Genomic DNA, 5,563 nt, shown 5'->3' with positions numbered 1-5,563 from the left:
TAGGAAACATTAACACGAAAAGAAGGAAAATCATCATGATCTTTGGAGAAGAGTAATTATTCTATAATTTGTTTATTTATGATGCAATGATTATTATTTAACAAGTCCAAAAAGAAATTATGGGGGCATGTGATTTAGAAATACACCTGCAGCCCATTAGGGAAATTAAAGGAAAGTATATTTCTACCAATGAAAAATACAGCAGTAATTGTCATGTTTATAATAACACATTGGTGTTTTCCCTCATTGACATATGGTTTAGAATCACTTTAGTTTCATTTTATGAAACCAAGGCCCATTTCATTGTGATTTTCATAGCAGAGGGAATACAGGGTGGTGATGTGTTTTGTAAAAGCATATTCAATATTATAATTGAATTTTATATTAAAAAATCACTATTCTTATTTTGTAATGTAAAGCCATATTAAAAGAAGGAATAAGGCACAACCTTATTATGTTTATCAGAAGAGGGAATGTGGTAAAAATACTTATAAACTCAAAAATAATGATCAAGCCAGCTATGTTTGCCTTTTCAATGTGTCTATTCATTCAGATGTACTTAAACCACAGTAAGAGACCTCTTACATCCTCTTCAATCAAAGAATGTTTTTAAGAACCTAGGTCATTTCCCTACTTCTATTGATTCATTTAAAAAATATTTTTGGGCACAGTTATGGGATGAATTTTGTCCCCCCAAAAGATATGTTGAAGTCTTGATTGCCAGTACCTCAGAATCTGATCTTATTTGAAAATAGGATAATTAATTAATTTGATTCACTAGTTAATTAAAATATTAAGTTAAGATGAGGTCATACTGATGTAGGGGGGGCCCTTAATCCAATATGACTGGTGTCCTTAAGAGAGGAGACACAGGCAGATACACACAGGGAGAATATGATATAGCAGTGGAGACAGATTGAAGTGCTATAAGCCAAAGAACAAGGATTGGCAGCAAACCATCAGAAGCTAGTAAGAAGCGAGGGAAGATTCTCCTCTCTAGGTTTCAGAGGGAGCATGACCTAGCTGACACCTTGATTTTAGACATCTAATTCCAGAACTATGAAACAATATTTCTCTTCTTTTAAGCCACCCAGTTTGTGATAATTTGTTGTGGCAACTGTAGGAAACTAATACAGGCACCAACAATGTGTTCTGGAACTGTTGTAGACATTTGAAATACATCAGTAAACAACACAGACTAAGATTTCTACACTAGTGGGGTTTACATTTTCAAGAGGAAGGAAAGATAATAAGTGAACTGAACAGTATGTTAGATAGTAATAAAGAGTATGGGTATTGCAAAGTGGAGGTGGATGAAAGGGGAAGAAGTGAAGATTACAGTAGGGAAAAGAGTGGCCAGATAAAGGTAACATTTGAGCAAAGTTTGAAGATGGTGAAGGCGTTAGCCTTGTAAAATTACTTGGGAAAAAGCATCCAGGGGAGTGGGAGGCCCCAAGTGCAAAGCCTTACGGCTGGACACGCCCAGTCTGTTGTGGGAACATCCAGAGGTCATGATGGCCCCAGTGAGCAAGAGGGAGAGTAAAAGAAGCTGAGTTTAGTGTGGTAACTGCAGAGCCAGATCTTCCATGGCCTTGCACGGTTTTATGTTAAAGAAAAGAGGGAGCCATTGGAAGTTAAAGCAGCCACATGACATGGTCTGACCTACTTTTGAAAAGAATTACACTTGTTTCTGTGTTCACCATCAACTGTAGAGGGTGAGGATAGGAGCCAGAGAACCAATTCATAGTCTATTTTAACATCTTAGGTGAGAGATAATGCTTAGACCAAGGTGGTGACAGTGGAAGGGGTAAAGAGTGATTGGATTAGAGAAAGAGCCAATGAAATTTCCTGGAATGTTGGATATGGAGTGTGAAAGAAAAAAGGGAAAAGAATGACTCCTAGAGTTTTGTTTTCTAGAAGAATGGATCTGCTGTCATCTAAAATGTGGAGGCAGATTGAGGAGTAAAGGGCAGGGACATCTTTTATTTGGGAGATCTGCCTGCTTCTTTTCCCAATTCTTATTCTCGATTTTGGTTCCTTTTCCGTTTTTTGATTAAGACATAGTCTGTTTCATTGTTTAGTTCCTAGATTTGTTATTTTCATATAATGTCTATTTTTAAAAAAATTATTAAGACTTTACTTTTTTAGAGCAGTTTTAGGTTCACTGAAAAATTGAGGGGAAGGTACAGAGATTTCCCATATGCCCCCTGCCTCCATACAAGCACAGCCTCTCCCATTATAACATTCCCCACCAGAGTGGTACATTTGTTATAATTGGTGAACATACATTGACACATAATCATCCAAAGCCTATAGTTTACACTATGGTTTACTATTGATGTTGTACATTCTATGGGTTTAGACAGATGTATAATGACAGATATCCATCTTTATAATATCATACAGAATAATTTCACTGCCATGAAAATCCTCTGTGCTACAACTATTCATCTCTCCTCCCAACCCTCCAACCTGGCAGCCACTGACCTTTTTACTCTCTTTATAATTTTGCCTTTTCCAGAATGTCATGTAGTTTGAATCATACAATTAGTAGCCTTTTCAGATTATCTTCTTTCAGTTAGTAATATGCATTGAATTTTCTCCATAACTTTCCATGGCTTGATAGCTCATTTCTTTTTAGCACTGAATAATTTTCCATTGTCTGAATATACCACAGTTTATTTATCAGTTCAACTAGTGAAGGGTGTCTTAGTTGCTTCCAAGTTTTGGCAATTGTAAATAAAGCGACTATAAACATCTGTGTGTAGGTTTTCGTGTGGACTTAGGTCTTCAACTCATTTGAGTAACTTCCCAGAAAAGCAATTGCTGGGGCTATAGCGAGAGAATGTTTTGTAAGAAACATTTTTCTTATTTTATAAGCAACCACAAAACTATATTCCAAAGTGGCTGTACCATTTTGCGTTCCCATTACCAACGAATTTGAGTTCCTGTTACTTGACATCCTCGCCAGCACTTGGTGTTATCAGTGTTCCAGATATTGGCCATTCTAATTGATGTGTAGTGATATCTCATTGTTTTAACGTGCATTTCCCTGATGACATATGATGTGGAGCATATTTTCATATGCTTATTTGCTATCTATATGTCTTCTTTGATGAGGTGTCTGTTAAATTCTTTGGCCCATTTTTTAATTAGTTTGTTTTTTATTGTTGAGTTTTAAGAGTTCTTTGTATGTGTTGGATGACAGTCCTTTATCAGATGTCTTTTGAAAATATTTTCTCTCAGTCTGTGGTTTATCTTTTCATTATCTTGACATTGTCTTTTGAAGAGCAGAAGTTTTTAATTTTAATGAAGTCCATCTTATCAATTGTTTCTTTCATGGATCATGCCTTTGGTGTTGTACCTCAAAAGTCATACCATACCAAAGGTCATCTAGGTTTTGTACTATGTTATCTTCTAGGAGTTTTATAGTTTTGCATTTTACGTACAAGTTTTTTATCCATTTGGAGTTAATTTTTGTGAAGGGTGTAAGGTCTGTGTCTATATTCACTTTTTTTGCATGTGGATGTCCAGTTGGTTCAACACCGGTTGTTGGAAATACTATGTTTGCTCCATTGCATTACTTTTGCTCTTTTGTCAAAGATCATTTGACTATATTTATATAGGTCAATTTCTGGACTGTCTACTTTGTTCCAATAATCTATTTGTCTGTTCTTTTGCCAATACCACACTGTCTTGATTACTGTAGCTTTACGGTAACTTTTGAAGTTGGGTAGCATCAGTCTTCCAACTGTGTTTTTCAATATTCTGTTGGCTATTCTGGGTCTTTTACCTCTTCATATAAACTTTAGAATTAGTTTGTTGATATCCAGAAAGTAACTTGCTGGGATTTTGATTGGAGTTGTATTGAATCTACAGATTAAACAGGGAAAAACTGACATCTTTATAATATTGAGTCTTCCTATCCACAAACATCGAATAACTGTCCATATATTTAGTTCTTCTTTGATTTCATTCATCAGAGTTTTGTAGTTTTCTTCATATACATTTTGTACATATTTTGTTGGGCTTTTACCTAAGTATTTCATTTTGGGGGATGCTAAACGTAAATGGTATTATGCTTTTAATTTCAAATTCTACTTGTTTATTGGTGGCATATAGGAAACTAACTGACTTTTATATATTAATATTGTATCCTGCAACCTTGCTATAATTGGGTCCACGAGTTTTTGTCAACTTATTAGGATTTTCTACATAGACGATCATGTCAGCTATGAACAAAGACAGTTTGTTTTCTTTATTCCCAATCTGTATACCTTTTATTTCCTTTTCTTGTCTTATTGCATTAGCTACAATTTCCAGTGTGATATTGAAAGGAGTGGTGAGAGGGGATAGCCTTACCTTCTAGCTGATCTTAGAGGGAAAGCTTCAAGTTTCTCACCATTAAGTGTAATGTTAGCTGTAGGTTTTTTGTAGATAGCCTTTATCAAGTTGAGAAAGTTTCCCTCTATTTCTAGTTTACTGAGAGTTTTTTTCATGCATGGGTATTAGATTTTGTCATATGCTTTTTCTACATCTATTGATATGATCATGTGATTTCTCTTTTTTAGTGTGTTGATGTGATAAATTACATTAATTGATTTTCAAATATTGGACCAGCCTTGGTCCAATAAATCCCACTTGATCTTGGTGTATAATTCTTTTTTTAAATTGTTGGATTTGATTTGCTAATATTTTGTTGAGAATTTTTGTATCTATGTTCATGAAAGAGATTGGTCTGTAGTTTTCTTTTCTTGTAATGCCTTTGTCTGGTTTTGGTATTAGGGTAATGCTGGCCTCATAGAATGAATTAGGAAGTATTGCCTCTGCTTCTAAGATGTCTATTTTTAATGTTGTTATTTTTGCTTTATTTTACTCTGATCATTAATCTTTTTTCTCTTTTCCTTTTGTATAACTTTACTTTCCAAAGGTTTTCCCTCCTTCCCTCCTTCCTTTCCCATTCTTTCTTTCTACCTATATTACTCTTACCTTCCTAGTTTTTAACTAACTAGTTTTTAATCAGGGAAACCAATCCCATGGAAGTGGCCACTCAGAAAAGAGACAGCCTACACCTCTATTTCCAGGAACCATATGGGTGTGCTCTACTTCAGAGAGATGTAAGGTGGCTTCAGAGTGTGCCACGTGTATAGCAAGACCAATGGTTGTGTTCCCTTAGGACCAAAGGGCACTATGTAATTTGCTTCTCAATGACTAAGACTTCTTTTTCAGAATATGGCCTTAGGTGTCCTAAAATTGATTCTTGACGTGTTAGCTTTTTTGATGGGTTTTAATAATGCATATCTGTATGTATGATGGATTTACATTTCACATATTCAAGTTTTTTTTCCCTCCTTATCTCTCTAGCTGAGAGGGAGAAAATAGTCACTAATGAAGGTAGGAATACATCTATTTTCTGTCAACTGTAGAAGAGTTTCTTTTAAGCAAATGAGCTTGTTTGACCAGAATATGGTTTTCTGGCATGGTTTTATACCCTGGCAGGTTGTATATCATATGCCTCAACACTTGCATCCCTCATATCAAGGAGAGTGTTGTCTGCATAAAT

Source organism: Diceros bicornis, chromosome 8 (genome assembly GCF_020826845.1).
Source record: "Diceros bicornis minor isolate mBicDic1 chromosome 8, mDicBic1.mat.cur, whole genome shotgun sequence".
Classification (NCBI taxonomy): Eukaryota; Metazoa; Chordata; class Mammalia; order Perissodactyla; family Rhinocerotidae; genus Diceros; species Diceros bicornis.
This window is presented reverse-complemented; position numbering follows the sequence as displayed.